Source organism: Hermetia illucens, chromosome 3 (assembly GCF_905115235.1).
Source record: "Hermetia illucens chromosome 3, iHerIll2.2.curated.20191125, whole genome shotgun sequence".
NCBI classification, from domain to species: domain Eukaryota; kingdom Metazoa; phylum Arthropoda; class Insecta; order Diptera; family Stratiomyidae; genus Hermetia; species Hermetia illucens.
The window spans coordinates 162,416,806-162,433,345 of record NC_051851.1 but is presented as its reverse complement, the minus strand read 5'-3'; the positions used below and the strand labels follow the sequence as shown (position 1 = coordinate 162,433,345).

The window sequence follows — 16,540 nt, the reverse complement described above, 5'->3', positions numbered from 1 at the left end:
AGAAGTTTGAAACACGTTGGAGTAACAAGGCAAACTGGGAGAGCGTGGCTGCGACATACGGCTTAAACCAGCAACTGATTACTTAGTACACTGACAGCAGAGGGAGCGGGTGCCGGTGTCATTGGTCCAAGGAAAATGTACTTTGAGCCAATGGGCAGGTACACTAGCATATTCCAGGCGAAAATTTACGCCATAGACAAATGTGCCTCCTTTAATCTGCAAAGGAACTACAGGGGGCAGAACATAGCTATTCTCACCGATAGCCAAGCAGCGATCAAGGCACTTAGGTCCAACTAGGTGAACTCTGAACTGGTATGGGAATACCTTGAGAGACTGAATACACTCGGCTCGTCCAACAAGGTCTGGATACTTTGGGTTCCAGGCCATGCTGGGCTGGAAGGCAATGAGGCAGCGGATGAACTAGCCAAGAAGGGAGCAGGGATGCCTTTACGCGGGCCAGAACCCTTCTGTGTAATCGGAAACGGTTTCATGGCTATGAATCTAAGAAACGAAGAGAAACGGTTGAGGGAACTATATTGGGCGGGCCTACCAGGGATGGAGCAGTCCAGGGTGCTTATTGAGGGATACGAACCCATGCGCACAAAGGATTGCTTAAACCTCACCAAAAAGAACCTCCGAATCATAGTGGGAATTCTCACTGGTCATTGTCGGCTGAACTACCACCTAGGGAAGCTAGGGATATCTACGGACACTGCCTGCAGGTTCTGTGAGGAGGAGGACGAAACCTCTATGCACGTCCTGGGACAGTGTCCGGCACTTGTGCAAAGTAGGTCGATACATCTGGGAGAACACTGAATACCAGATGCAAAGCTGAAACTTCTGGAAGTGGGGAACATACTAAAGTTCCTAACAGTTACAGGCCTGCTTGAGATACTATGATCAACAGGTACACTATAACCAGTAAAAGGGGCACAATAGTTCTTCAAGGACGCGGTGCGACTTTCCCTTAACGGAATAATAATAATTCAAAGTGAACGTTTGCATCTGTCAATAAGGCTTGGCTTACTAGCATCTGAACTAAATTTTTTGAATAAACCCAAACTGACGCCACGCTTAAAAGGTGATAGCACCATTTCCCTGAGAGAGAGTCAGAGACTCTCATAGGAAAGCATTTCAACTCTGTTCCGAAAATCTACATAATTATTGACTCCTGTTCTAAGAATATTTACTGGAGACTGAATTATGAGCGACCTTTGATGATCAATAAAAAAAGCCATCATTCAATCAATATTCGCTGAAGCATAATTTCAGAAGCAACAAATGAAAGCAATTTCCAATGAATCATTGTGCTCGTAAAAGAATAGCTATTGAGTCATGCAAGGTCTACAGAAGCCATAGCGAAAACCCCCCAAATTATGTTTGGGCTTAAAATAACCTAATGCCTAGAAACAAATCATCCCTTGCTACAATTATCCAACATTTCATACTGCTACCTATCACGAATCGATAGTAACTCTCAAACTAAAGCCTTTCAATGAAATGACTCCCATTATTCACTGTGCGAAGTCGGAAGGTGTCCTAGGCCTGCTTGCTATTCACGGAGCACTTCTCCTTCGATGACTTTCAGCAACAGAAAATCATGCTCCCAGAATTCTAAACTACTTGGAAAACCTGTTGTACTTCACTTGCATGCTCCATTGCTAATTATGTGAACTCAAGGTTTGTATCTATTAGATAACTTGCCTGACATCAGGGACTACTTCGAATCCTCGCTCTCGAACGTCAAGTATCTGCAACGATGAAATTACATCATCCAACCGCAATATATTTCGTAATTAAATGAAAGGTCAATTGTGTAATTCTTTCTTCATTTCGCATCTCTGGCAATCACACGAAGTGGTTGGTATGCGGCAGGTACTGTAATAGATTGTCGTTTGCTCGCGAGATTTTCCCACTAATTAAGAAGCCAACCCAGCAAATGGGATGTCTTCCTTCGCCACCTCGCCCACACCCGACGTTCCTGTGTCCTCGTAATGAATGTGTATTACATCACTTTGTGAAACAACACAAATTCGCAAACAACAAACAACCTTCATAACTCAGCGAAGACCGCAAAGTCGGGTCCTTTCTGAATTTATTACATAATTCAGACTGACCTTAAGGCAGATACAATTTAATTTCAAGTTTTGTGAAAATGCTTTAGTTCTTCTCCTCGGTTGGTTCGTCACTCCCTATGTTACCCCCACTCGCCTGCAGGTTGCCTGCTATTGTTGAGCTTGTTCGCTTCCTTTGTTCCACTATGTCTGCTACCCTCGCTTTTCGTCCTACCTTGCCGGTCGTCCCGACTATATCTCGCTGGTGGTGTATTCATTGTAACAGCCTGTTGTCGGTCTAACTCACCTATTAGAAGCCTAATTAACTTTCCTTTATTCCCACATACCTGTAGGCGCCAAAAAGCTACCCCAGGAGTTTAAGTTTTCGCGATAATATGACCCTTGAAAATTAATTTTCAAAGAGGAAAAGATTTTGGAGTAGAATAGACGAGAGGAAGTGAGAAAAAGCAACAAGGATTCATCACCTCGTCAAAAATACCTAGAAAGCACGAGCCTGGCTGTTTCATGTTCAGGCTTCCAGTGAAAGGAAAGTGCTAGAGGGACGAAACTTGTTTAAAGCGCGGCGAACAATGAAGAGCAAGGAAAGGTAAACAATGAGGCTCGGATCCTACCTGTGTCAATCAGTGCTTACTGCTCGTTGGCAAACCAAGGAAGCTTTGATGTCTGACTGAAGTCAGTTACCTTCGTAATTTCTTCATTTTCTTTCCTTTTTTGCGTCGCATTAATCTAATCTGATTCTCCGGGAAATAACAACACATATATAGACACCAGAACATTAGATCCGCGTCCTTCCTGTCTCGTGCCTTCCATATACAAGTTGCCGGTCCGCAACAGTTCGCCAATTTTACACCATCGAAATTCCTCGAAATATCCTTGTATTTATCATGCTCCCCACCATATAGTTATGTTGGAGCATGACATGAAGCACCCCCTGTTCGCTTATGTACAACCATTACCATTTCACCGGGGAAATACAAGCCATGCCATGTCCTGTCAACTAAGCTATGGCATGGAGGCCATCTGGAAACGAAAGCTGTATGATATGATAAGGGGAATGTCGAATTCAACTTTCCTGGGCTCAAGTCCTTGAGGTGGAGTTCTTTAGCAAGAGGATGAGGGGGAGGGTTGCGAATATGCTTCCTTGTATGATGAGGAGAAAGCCAAGTTTCACGGAAGTTAGTCAGTCCGCCATTACGCGAATTGGCGAATGTGTTGTTTTTTGGCGTCTACCGTTGTGTGATTGTTTTTTATCGAAGCCGGTTTGTTGTTTCTGTTTTGAGGGGCTATCCTAGAAATTCCTTTTTAACCAAAGTTTCTTTAAAAAGTTCATAGATAGTGTTTCAAAAAGGATTTTTAATAACAGATACGTTTTCGATGAAATAATAAGAAAGGAAATAGTGTTATCACCAGTGGTAGATGCGAGTTTATTCGAATTGGGTTAGTTTGCAGTGACACATTGGTAACTTTTCGGAACAAGTAGTACCTGTCGGTGTCGCAAGGACCCTCGAGCATCTAAAAACATGAATTTCCATATCCTCATTGTAGAATACACTTAAATTTCTCCAAAGGATATACACGGAATACCCCGAAATCGCATTTGAAACTGTACCATGGCCTCATTGTAAAATCCTTTTTTTTACCAAGAAATAGTCATTCTTTCAAAACGTCACCCCAAAAAGGAGCAATTCAGTTCAAATTTTCATCATAATTAACCATTTAACTGCAAATTGTATGCTTTTCTATTCGGAACACAATCAATGCATTGTTTATCTGTCCGTCTGTCATAGTGTTCCTTCCTTTTCGTGTATACCATGCAAGGGATGGTGGTATCTTCGTTTTTCTAACCCTTGAAAACTTAACCTATGCGGAAGTGTATACTATCAAAGGACCAGCTAAAGCTTGCGCGTCTGTAACTCCAAATAGTAGACGTGTATGCAACGGTTTGACTGCAGCATATTGTTCATGATGAAAACATGAACTACGCATAAAACTGCAGCCAAGTTCTACTCCTCCATCCATTCTTGTCATAGTCAAATACATACGACGCAAAAGGAGCAAGAACATGGCGAGGAGACAGAATGGCAAAACGATTAATAAAAAGAAAAACTTTGCCGGTGTCGACAAACTCTTGCTCTCGATGGAGCTTTTTTGGTTGGGAACTGGCAGTGTACATAGATGTCTGTGCATTTTATAAGGAGAGCCCGACAACAAAGAACCTGCAAATGGGGAAGCAAAAGCAAGGTATAGAATGGATACGGTGCAGATCTGTTGATTGGGATTGAAAATATCTAGGGGAAATCTAGGTTGCATGGCTATAATTCGGACAGAGGATTTCGTTCTAAATGTTCCTGAAATATTCCTTTTGCTTCTACATATGCTGGTGTCACCTTTTTAGGGGTGGTTTCGTCAAATATTTCTATTATTTCTGGTTTCATATTTCCCTGAAAAATCCTAATTCTGAGCTATAAATTCAGTAAATTTGGGTATGAAATAAAATCAAGTTTTGGAGGGTCCTTTTCTATTTACTCATATCCAGTTAAAAAATAAGCGTTTTTTAGCTTTGTCAATAGCCCCTTGCCTTCTTATTAGGGTCTTTTAAAACAGATTCTTCCTATCAGGATTGCCCAACAGCGTGGTGACCAAGTCAGTGGAGTATATACTCTCTCTTGGTGAGAAAAGATATCATATCTGCTTGTATCTTTGTATTGCTTAGCTAGCTAGGTGTATCAATATTTTATTTTCACCCAGCCCTTCAAGTGCCTAGATCTGGACCTTGCTCGATCATTGAGATTACTGTGGCTCATCCTTTCTGCTGTTTTAGCCAAGCGTGAGACCATCTTTTGCGGTGATTTTATCTTGTAGTGGAAGTTCGTCTCAACAACAAATCCGATGAACGATACGATTTGATCGATATAGAAAAGTTGAGGGTCAGCATGCTCTCAGAAGTTTTTGGTAAGTACTAAAGCATGAAACCAAGAACCAGCCACAGCTACCTGATGAAAATACAGGATTTTGTACGGTATGCATTATTAAGGAATATCCTTTGTTGCGATTCCAGAGAAAGTTGGTGTCAGTGGCCGCTGGGAGGTATCCAATTGGCATTGTGGTGCGCTATTTTGATGCTACAAACTTTCAAGACCATGACTGCTGTTATGAGAGCAGGGAGGCAAGTCCAACCGGGTCAGCTCTTCAGTGCGTAGCATTCAAGAAGGAAAACAGCTCTCCCATCCTGCAGCTAGAAATCTCTCTGAGGTCTCCAAAGGATGGTTTACCCAGTTTTCGTATCCTGATTCTAGCTAGAGCTGAGCAATCGCAAAGAAAATGCCTCAGGGTTTTCTCCTCTTCTCTGCAGCGTCAGCAATGCGACTGTACCCACGGAAGAGCTGCCAAAAGAAAAACCGGATTCTTCTGACCATTCCCTTTTATGTTCCTATGACTGGGAACCCAGAGGAGAGTGGCCTTGAACGTGCCGCCCACGCGTTTCTGCTCTGCCTCACCAGCCTGAAGGATATCGTCGCTGAGTACAAGGCCTCAATGGCCGCTTGTTACGCTTTTGGCTAGGATCATGCCCCGCCAGCGACAAGCTTCCAATATACGGCGAAACCTGGGAGACCATACAACTCGAATACACTATGCCGAGCAGGACTCCCCAAGCGGTACTTTGAATCCTATTAAGCTTCGTTCTGTTGTACTTTTTGTTTAAAGCACCATACGATAGAGCCATATGTAAGGATTCGACGCAATACAGCTTTGTACATCCAGAAAACCATCCTCGGCGGGGTCTCCATTTCTTTGCAAAAGTTATCTTGCCTTCATAGAGTCATACTCTTGTGTTGGTGGTGAATAGCATCAGTTCTGTTTTGGTTGGGTTAATACTAACGTTGTTGAATGCTCCTTCTATATCCAAGAAAGCAGCTATAGTATACCACTTGTACTGCTGTGACCGCTCAATCGTGCCAATTACCTCATGGAGAGCGGTTTCTGTAAATTTGCCATGCTACGATCTATAGAAGGGCGTGCCCTCCCTAATCGCCTTTAAGTGGATGTCCAGGACGCTCTCCAGGGTCTTCAACACGAAAGAGGTGAGGCTGATTAGTCCTTCACGGACTCATGGCCGTGCGTGCCCGCTTTCGGCATGAAAACCACTCGTGCGTTTTCACCAGAAGATTCCATCCAGGAGCCTTCCGACTTTTTAGGAACGAATGGGCTTCTATGTTTCTTGAACAGAATCTTACTCAGCCTTGCAGATTCGCTGGTGCTTTCGATGTTCTGACAATAGTCCAACCAAGACCGGCGGTCTTGATGGCCGACTGGCCTGAAGAAATAGGCAGTCCTTGTATGGCTGTCAACGTTTATGCCCATAGCAGATGTTGAAGATTTCCCCGGTTAACTTCCTGACGCGAAGATAGGTCTTCATTCCACCACGGTGGTAGTGTCTTCTTGCATTATTTAGCAGGGCACTTTAAAGGCGATATTGAATACATTTTCCAGAGCCCCGACCTTTGGTTGAAGTTCATTGGCAATTTGCGCACCAGAGAGTTTGTTCTTGATTACTGGACCAAACTTCTTCCAGTCTGCGGTGAGATCTAGAGTGGAGAAGGATCTGAGAAGGATTTCTGGTCAAACACTCTCCAGCTCTTCGCCCTAAGAATCCCATTGTCGGTTATTAGGGTAAATCAGGGACGTCCTCCCAACCGTCGCAATTTTCCGAGCTGGGGAAATGTTACATGATGTCGATGTCTTCCTCTAGGAAGAAGAAAAACAGATTAGCCGAGGGGCACTTCGAGTGCTGCAAATTTATCTGCATTACCCTCGATTACCGTCGATCCTCATCTCTTCCAACAGCTCGCTGACTGGGTCGATTGGGTCCAGGTCGTCGTTCGGTCTTGCAACGCAGAACATTTTCGCATTTGCGTTCCTGACTCCGAACCGCACTTTATAATCTACCTTTTCCAATGCCTCCTGGCACCCTCCGTTTATACGGAACAGAAAAAGTTGATGTGTTTGTCTGGAGTTCCTGCCCCTTGATAACTACCCAGTCATCCATGGGAATCCTGGGATTTTGAAAACGCAGGGATTCGACGACCTTGTCTTTACATGCGGATCTTCGGAAACTAGATGCAGGCAGTGGAGAATTAGTCCTCGCAAGCTATAACTTCAAATCCACGGTCCACCTGAGAGTAACCAGAGGAGGGGATGGATCCCATGTGTTCGCCTTTGGCGTCCAGGAGATACTCGATGACCATCTCCAAAATCCTGGCCTCAACGCTAGTTCACACCGCCGGCGCTAGTTTGCCGCTATAGGAATTTCCATCCGCCAGCGCCGCACGTAAGTGGCTCTTGGTCACGTCGCTGAAGGTTTTGCAGGTCGGGGGGGTCGTCGGTTGGCTGTTGCTGCTTACTTTTCTCCAGAGGTTGCTTAGCATCCGAGCTCTTGCCCACTATATTCCGCTTGTGTTTTTGTTCGACCTCGTCTTCAGATCGATTGCGGCATCGTTTTCTGCTAGTCTACTAAACGTTTCCTGTTAATAACTCAACAATCGCCCGGTATATAGTGAGGTCCTTTTTATTCCGATCGTCGACAGCTTATTCTTAGCAATCTTGCTGAGAATGTGCATGTTCTTCTGGTAATCAGAATGTCGCATTTCTTGAGAGGCACATAGGCCCTAGACCAAAAACTAGAGCCGTCTGCTCCGGCAGTTTCTTGATCACTTCGCAGAACCTACTCTTGCTAGTTGTCTTCGGACCTTTCAGTGAGGACTCCGCCACCTCTGCTCCACTATTTTTGATCTTCATTTTGTAGTGAATTTCACTAAGAACTTCCGTGAATCCCTGGACTTCCGTCTACGTTCTAGTCCTTCTTAGTTTCCTCGTCTTTTCTGTTAGTGATTTACTATAATAGCTTCCTTGTCTTTGAACGGACGGATTTTTGACACTATTTCCTTTGGTTTTTTTTTTTTCGCTTTCTTTTTTGGGCCCTAGAAACTTCCTCTTTGCGCTTTTTTCTCAGTTTGCTTCACAATCGGCTGTTTGTAATCCATTTGGGATTTACTGTGTTCCTAGCAGTAAATGCGGCTGTTCCTATTCTTCGCGCGTCTTCCGTTGCTGTCCATTCTTTCAATTCTATCAGCCCGTTTTTCGCGCTTTACTAAAATTCTTCTGGAGGAACGTTGCCGACCGCATACGCTGCACTACTGTGCCGAATTTCCTGATGAGGCCTTCCTCTTTGGCTCAAGCTAGGACACTCGACTACGCTTCCAATCGGTCCGTGTCCGAATTCACCTGTTGAACAATTTTGTCTGGGAATTTTTCCAGAACAGGATACTGGAGTTGCCGTCTCCGGACGGGTAACCGTGTCACCTTGTAAGGCTTCCTCTTTGTTTGGACGTCCCGATGTCTCATCGAGTGTTTCAGCCCTTTTTGCCTTTCGCTGGCCGCTGCTGTGCCCAAACACAGTCAACTCTTCGACCATCGCTACTATTTCATCGATTTTTTAATTTTTTTTTTCTTCATAGGAATTTTACCAATCCATCGTATGCAAGAAAGTAAACCACAATAGTTAGGAGCGGGTGTATTCTTGGGAACAAAGCCCCTACTCCAGTTCCCTCAAGTCTGATTTACGCTTAGTTAATCCCGGAACTCACGGAAAGATCACCGCTTACTTGGGTCTCGAAGGGGCTGCCTGATACAAATCACAACTAATACCTTGATAGACCCAAGGTCCCATCGAGGACTCCCACTGTATCCGATTCACTCTTCACCGATAGGCTTTTTCAAATTTACTACCTAAGACGCAGGTGTATGCCCAGCTAGTGGGTAAGAATTACTTTCTTGGCGCTTTGGAGACGCCACTCTCCATATCGTGAGCGAGCTATTAAAGATCACAAACTACCCCCGAGAAGCATAAGCTTGAGATCGCGTATCTTACACTCCAACCATCCTGGTCATCGTATCATCTTGCGTATAGAACCTCTGCACAACTGTTTTTCATGATGTCAAGTTGGTCCTAGCCTGGAGGCTCAAAACAATGTCATTGTGTCGACATCCTTGACAGTGAAATCAGATAGGAATTAGTATACTAAACTCAACTACGCGGGAAATCTTTATCATTTTCCCTGACCTATTTATCCTTTTTCTGATTTCCACGAAATTTGATTACCACGAGTTCTTGTTAGAGGGAGGGGGTAGCTTAAAACCATCGATAAAGATAATAGTAAAAATTAAAATCTAAAAATTGGTTGGAATTTGATGAGCTGAGACGTTACATTGCAATAAAAAGCTGGTTAACAGCACAATCGGTAATCCTACTTGCCCAATTGGGGGATTAGGGGACATTCTCTGTGGGTTGAATTATATTTTCATTACAAAAACTGAAAAACTATTCTTTTTCAGGCCAGATATCAGTGGATTGTCGTTTACTTTTAGCTTTTAATAAAACGGGGAATCCCCGAAAACTTCACTGTTCTTGGTAGTTCGGAGCTTAAAATCTAGTTTTTCCAGGCATTTTATCAAAATAGTGGAAGATGCAATTCGAAATTAGATGTCAGTCCTAAATAGTATCTCCATATATTGTATCTTTTTACTGTTGGTTTGATTGTTAACCCTTTACTGTCAGCTCTCTTTAAATTTTCCGTAAAATTTCCATTTCCTCGACTTACTATATTTCTTTCAGCACTTTTTCTGCACAGATCACATTCTTCTCCTCCGCATTTCCGTCGGTTCGTGCAGACCAAGATGTTTTGCAGACCAGAGTGGAAATTTATCACAACCTCCATGTGGTAGTGTCACGCTGATAAAATTCCACTGTGCGCCGGCTTTGCGCCGTCGCCGCATGCATGTATGAGTGTGGAGAGCGGAAAATATATGAAAATCTGGAAGCAGACCCATGAGAAGTGTTCTACGTAGAAGCATAGAATTTTAACCCCTGAACAGAGGCCGAAGCGACAAAGACACTCTGTCATACATGCGACTGTCGGGTACAGTGCAGCACTGGAAAGGAATTTTTTTTTTCTTCTCAATTCTTGGTGAACATTTGGAATTTTGTACATAAGACCGCATGCTCTTGTTCGCCTGGCGTTGTGTCTTATGTACTTCCCTTGGTGTGTTTATTTGGCCCGTCTGCGTTTTCGTCCCTCTTGTTCCACCGTTGCGCCTTTGTGTATCCTACCTTCCGTTTTTTGTAAGGGTGTTCGCCTGCGTTTAGTTCGGGAAATGATGTCTGGGACTAGTTCGAAGAGAGACCTTGTCGTCGCTGCCTGTTTTTAGCTGGAATAATGGCAAATATTCGGTACAGCGATTGAAAGGAAGCTGAGCATTCGAAAACAAAGATAAAATTATCGTCAGCTGGGAAATTCCCGCTGTTTCACTATTTCAAGGTTCTGCTTAAACAAATTCGTTTTCGGAACTATCCATGATTTGAGGTTTTGTAGTTTTGAGTAGAAAGTGCGTTTCCAGGTGTGAAGCCGGTTTCCAATTGCGTTTCATCCATACATATCTGTTCAAACGGTCGCGTGGTACTTGTTCCGAAAGGTATACAAGGAAACGATCCTGGTGCATTTCTCAGGCAAAGTTCTTCATTTGGTCAATGCAATTTTTTTTTCAGTTAAAACAAGGAACATACGCTTTCCATATTTCAAAGACTGATTAGGAAAAAAATAATAGAAAATTCATAGAAAGCAAAGAAAATAGTGAAAAACTGTTTTGTGCGTTTTTACTATCAAAACAAAGGTAGCCAATGCCGGATCATCTTGACCAGCTGGAAGGGATGACCGTCTGAGTATAAACTTAGAGGGAGTAAAGTCAAGCATTTTTTTTGGTAATTGTCTCGTGCGCGTTATACAGTTCCAAAAATCAAGATTGAACCTTTGCTGGGGATTCACTATATGATCCCAAACTAAAAATCTATAACCAGAAAATCGTTTAATTTGTGCAGGAGAAGATACCTCGAAGGAAGATTAGCACAAAAATTCTCCTCAAAGATAACGAAATATCCTTAAAAAAGTCAAAAATTGTGAACAGTGTACTAACAATAGTCAAGGACCAAAAGTGTCCACGATCGCCCGAGATCTTCATTCACTCTGTGGAAGGACTTGCTTCTCTGGCGAGTATCACCCCTAACAATAACCTCATTCGACTATCGAATGCTACCTTCCTCAAAAAATAGTGAAGTTCCCTCTGATTCAGTTTAACGTTCGTATGTCATTTCACGGTCCCGTGTGTGTGTGTATGGTGCGGTACTAAAACCTATCTGAGAAAAATATAAATAAGGCATAGGTAAAAAGAAAATTCCAAAGTGCAATCCCAACCTATAATCCATCATATAAAAAGTAAATACCCAGCAACAACAATAACACCAACAAAACAAACGTGCATTGAGTAGAAGAACGTGAAAGAAGACTTCCAAGCCCAACACATCGTGGAGAGGCCCAAGTTTAAGACCCTCTGGAACATCACAACCAACACACATATATAGAGAATATCATCGAAGAGGTTACACGGCAGGAGCCCAATAATGCATTCTATTTATATATAGAAGAGAACTCATCTGCAGCCATATGGAAATTTTTGGACCACCACCGGTTTGTTATCTTTGTTTTTATATACAATTTTGTATTCGGTTTCTTTATTATCCATTTATGCAGAGTCAACCTTATTATATTGCTCCAGTAATGGAAAACAGGAAACCTTGTTGATTTTATAGAGTTTTATAAGGTGTAATGCACTTTTTGGTCCAATGGGAGAACTACATACTTTTTAGACAATCAGGGTTAGGATTTGAAAACCATCAAAAGTAGCGTCAAAAAAACTTAGGAAAATTACACTAATAATAATAGCAACCAAGGAAAAATAAGGGTAACAATGTAGGAACTCAAACTCAGAAATGGATCATAGGGTTTTGACGTCCAAAATTTGACATTTAGTCCTATGTAAGGCGAGGAAGCAACCCTTCAACGGGGTAAGACACCAGCGTCTGATCAATGTAGAGTTATCAATATTAGGATACCTCAATTTCTTCCTCATTCTGATAGCCAACAACCCTTTCGGCAAATACAAGAAACCTAGCTCCAGAAAGACACCTCTAGTAGCCAAATCCTTTCTAAGTGGAGTGGAACTACAGGAGGATAGGTCCTGACATCGAACCCTTAGTGACAGTATCTCACTTAGTCTGGTAATTCAGGAATTTGTATGCTTCCTTTCTAAAGGAATAGTAGAAATCGCTCCAAAAAGTCGTTTAACTTAGCATGGTTTTCTCAACTTTAAAGTAAACGTAGATGTAAGCCCTGCAGCAGCTATTTTCTTTTGCTTTTAAAGAACATTGACAGCCTTTTAATTTTCCCTTCTCAGGAGCCCTGTGGTATTGCTTTCGTCCTCCTTGATTTTTGGAACATTTGTCAAAAGAAATCTTCAGACACTTCATCAGCTATTGACGCACAAACGCTTCTTTATTATCGTTGAAACGCGGGTCTACAAGTGCTTCCTTGAGCATTCCAGACAGTTGAATATTTTCTTAGTCTTTGGCCTTTCTCCGCTCTTCTGGGTCGAGCGACTACTTTCTCCAATTTTCCAGGGTTTTCCAGCTAGTCCTTTATCTTCCACCTAGTCTTTGAGTAGCGGCCAGAGAATTCTTCTGACGTCCATATTTTCTACATAATCTGTCTTCTAGAGCTTTCATATTTTAAATAGATGGCGATTTTTGGTTTGCCATATAATAGATTCAGCTCACAGTTGCATTTCATTCCTTATCTGCGTTCCTCCCTCACTGGGCCTAAGCGTCCCCCGAGGAGTCGACGTTCGAAAGCATTTATTTTTTGTCCATCACCCACGTCTCACTAGCGCAACTCAAGACCTGCCGAATCAAAGTTTTACATATTCTGAATTCTGTTTTCTGATGAATATTTTCAAGATTTTGTTTAAATTTTATTAAAATCGGTTCAATGTATGTCTATTCGTCTGTCTCGGGCACGCACGTACTTTTCTCAAAAGCAGCTACACTCGTTGACACGAAATTTGGTGAGCAATGTGACGTTCATACGAGCATTGAGTAATACTGTTTTCCGTTTAGCCTAAGAAGGTGAGACAAGGGTTCCCCATACATGCAAATGCGGGGTGTAAAGCTTTTTTTCACCTCATATAGTCATGTGGGGCACCAAATGGAAGGTCTCGATTGGTACTATCAATGTCGTTCTCAGAAACTACTTAACGGAAAATTCGGAAGCTGCCACTATGCGGTGCCTAGGACTCAAGATGTAAATTGAGTGGAAATCCCCCTTAATTATATGGCCAACAAAATGACCTATGATATAGAGAATGATACTGCTAAGTTTAGTCGAAATTGCTCTATTACTAACAAAGAGAGAGAGAGAGAGAAGTCAAAATTTTCGCTCTTGTATAAACTTGTTATTTTACAGTAAATTCAGTCAGGATCACTCTAAAACGACACAGGTAAATGTTGACTCAAATATATAAGAAATACACAAAACCTTTCATACCCGAAGCGTCCAGGTTCCGGTTTCCTGACTTGTTATTTTTTGAAACTAGCAGTATGAGGTAAAATACTTTTTGGGAAGCATGATTCGCCTCCTACATTTATTATTCTCGTTTGACCAGGACGATTTGATGTTTTTGGTGCTTATATTGCCATCATGTCTTGCCTTCATTGATGTGCAGACCAAGATCTTACGCCGTCTGCTTGATCGGGATGAAGGCAGTTTGTATGTCTGGAGTCGTTCTTCCCATGATGTCGACATCATCACCATCGGCCAGCAGTTGGGTGGACTTAAAGAAAATTGTGCCTCTCGCATTTGTCTCAACACCACGGATCACTTTTTTCCCGGTCAGGTTAAAAAGGGCGACCGATAGGGCATTTCCTTGTCTTAGACTGTTGTTGATGTTAATGGTCTCGAGAGTGGTCCTGCTGCTTTTATTTCGCCTCGCACATGAGAGGATCTACGGTCGAAAATCACAAACTATAATAGTTAGAATTGGTGGACCTCGGCGCAAAACCGGTATGTCTGGAGTTACTTATTAAGGCAGGCCTAGACCGGATACCGGTTGTTGCGCCGTTGATAATAATGATGAAGAGAGCCTCTCGAAACGTCACCCCATAGGATCAAAACTCTTACTGTGCAAGGCAATGATTTTGGCAGTGCTCATGTATTCCTCGGAGACCTGGGTTCTTAGGAAAAAAAATTGCGAACTCTTGCCGTGTTCGAGAGAAGAGCCCTCCGAAGAATTTTTGGCCCCCTACATGAGAATAGACGATTCCGTAGCCTACATAACGTCGAAATCTGTCTGGTTGTGGATAAACTCTGGTTCAATAGGTTGCGGTGGGCGGGGAACTTAATTCGTATGGAGGAGAATGATCCAGCCTGGAAAGTTTATATGGGCAATACCTATGGGACAAAAAGAAGACGTGGTAGACCCTGCTTCAGATGAAGCGATAGCGTAAGTCAGGATGAATATTGAATTGGTGGATCTCGGTGCAAAACCGAGATGTCTGGAGTTCCTTATTAAGGTAGGTCTGTTTATTTCGTCTGACGCCATGCAGATAGTGGTCTATGCTGGATTTAGATCTACTGGCATCTTCCCGATTATATACTCCACAGCGCTTTTAAATAATGCTGGGGCTAGTTCATAGTCTTGCTTTAATACTGTTAGAAGATGAATATCCCAAGTCTATATTGCAATGCGGATGCCCAGGTCCCTCCTATGCAAATGAATCCAACTTTCTCTGCAACGATGTGAAGAGGAATGACTCTTGCCAGATTTTTCTTTTTCTTCGAAATGCCAATTTCGTCACATTGCGCAGTAATACTCTGCGTTGATTGTACGTCAGTCGTGAAGAAAAAGTACTTTTTTAATAAATTTGAAAAACTTGCCATTATCTCTCCGGCTGACAACCTCGTTTTGGCCTTCAATTGTGCACCGTCACTGTTCTTCCTTCACGTTTTGTTTGTTTTGACCTAGACCTGCGATGGTGAAACCTCGTTCATAGCAGGCAACGATTTGATTTAAAATGTTCTCTTTCTTGTCTGAAGGGGTTCAACAGCCGTTGTGAAACTTACAATGGATCCTACTTTTGCTCCTTCAATAGCATACGTGGAATCCCTTTAGCGGGCACTGTGACTATACATCAAACACTCCCATAGCGAATATTAAGTTCCTCAGCGATTTCGCGTAGAATTGCTCGCTAATTTTCTTCTTTTGAAGGCATTCGGCTCGCTCCGCACCCTTCCTTCAGTAGCGGTTTTTAGTCTCTTCTTCTAGAGAGTTCCCTGATCCAGTCAAACACTCTGGTCCTCGAAAGAATGTTTCCCCTATACTGTGTTCACAAACCCTGCACAATGTCAGTTCCGATTAACAGTACAGAGACATGCATCTCTTGCTTGGTCATGGTTTCAATTGATACTAAAGAGACCTAAGAACGTTGGGGTTGAGATCAGTCCTTTGCTACTGTACAGGCTACCTGTCTACATGCCCCTTCCTTCTGCCATTTTTTATCGACGACCAAATGTCGCATCGGTAAACAAATGCAGTTGAATAGCGTAATCGCATAAGCAAACGTATCTTGATATCTGTAAGTGGTCAAGTGTCTATCTATCTCGAAACAGGCTTTACTCTGTATATAAATCCTGAGGAACGGCAACATCCAATAAAATTTTAGTATCTTTAATTATTGAAGAGTGATCTATGCCTACATCATAATAGGTGCTACCAGTCCTAATGGATTACATCTCTATGGTTTTACGTACTTGTCTGGTAGACTTAATCCCACGGTCTTCTCAAGATGCGTATTGATTTTGTGACCACAATCAAAGCCTCGTTGAGGCAAGCACAACGGTACTAGTCTATACTGAATGCATGGTTCAGTTTATTGATACTGGTGGATGCAGGACTTACTTAAATCTTTGCCGAATTTTGGAGCTCGGCACCCGTATTGAAACGCAGCACCAAATTTGAGGCCTGAAAGGTCTGTTTACTTCACCGTAATCATAACTCCCATAAAACTCCCAGAAGGGGGCCAAACGCAACAATTGAGCTGGACTCACATGAGACAGGAATTCTCCTGAGACATGTGAATTCAGGAGTTATCCCGGTTCCCATGGTACCAGTAAATCATTGGTAAGGTTTCGTGACCAATGGCCACTTCAGATTCCCGTGCAGAATCGGGTCTGATCGCCCTAATAAGCGTTTGGAACATTTGCCTACTGCATCACGACCAGCAAACCAAAGTGAATACATCGTTTCTCGATGCCCCCTCCTCGGCGACTTGGTTTTGGTTCGGCCGACAGAGTTGCTGCCCCGTCTTCCTCACCGCCACCTCAGAGCACCAGTCCCAATGGGTTGAATCACCGGGCTATTTCTGATACGGCTGTTCGTTTTGTAATTCTCTGTGATTTTAACACGTTGGTCTTGATCTCGAATTGGTCCACCTTTGGCAGCTAGACCAGCCATATCGTCGCGAC

The 16,540-nt window shown here is 42.9% G+C and overlaps 2 protein-coding genes across 3 annotated transcripts in view; both read left to right on the top strand.

Annotated features, from left to right (window-relative positions):
* The window catches only part of LOC119652697 (protein disks lost), a 534,030-nt gene that overhangs the window by 64,902 nt on the left and 452,588 nt on the right, over window positions 1–16,540 (top strand). The gene's annotated exons all lie outside the window — the stretch shown is intronic.
* Window positions 1–16,540, top strand: part of LOC119652698 (brain tumor protein) — a 234,900-nt gene that overhangs the window by 5,754 nt on the left and 212,606 nt on the right. Inside the window, exons 1-2 of one of the 2 annotated variants that reach the window (XM_038056977.1) lie at window positions 3,276–3,512; window positions 10,678–11,653. The exons of the other annotated variant lie outside the window; for it this stretch is intronic. The gene's annotated coding sequence lies outside the window, so the exon portion shown is untranslated. Of the gene's footprint in view, window positions 1–3,275; window positions 3,513–10,677; window positions 11,654–16,540 lie in introns of those variants that run through there. 2 annotated transcript variants of the gene reach the window in all.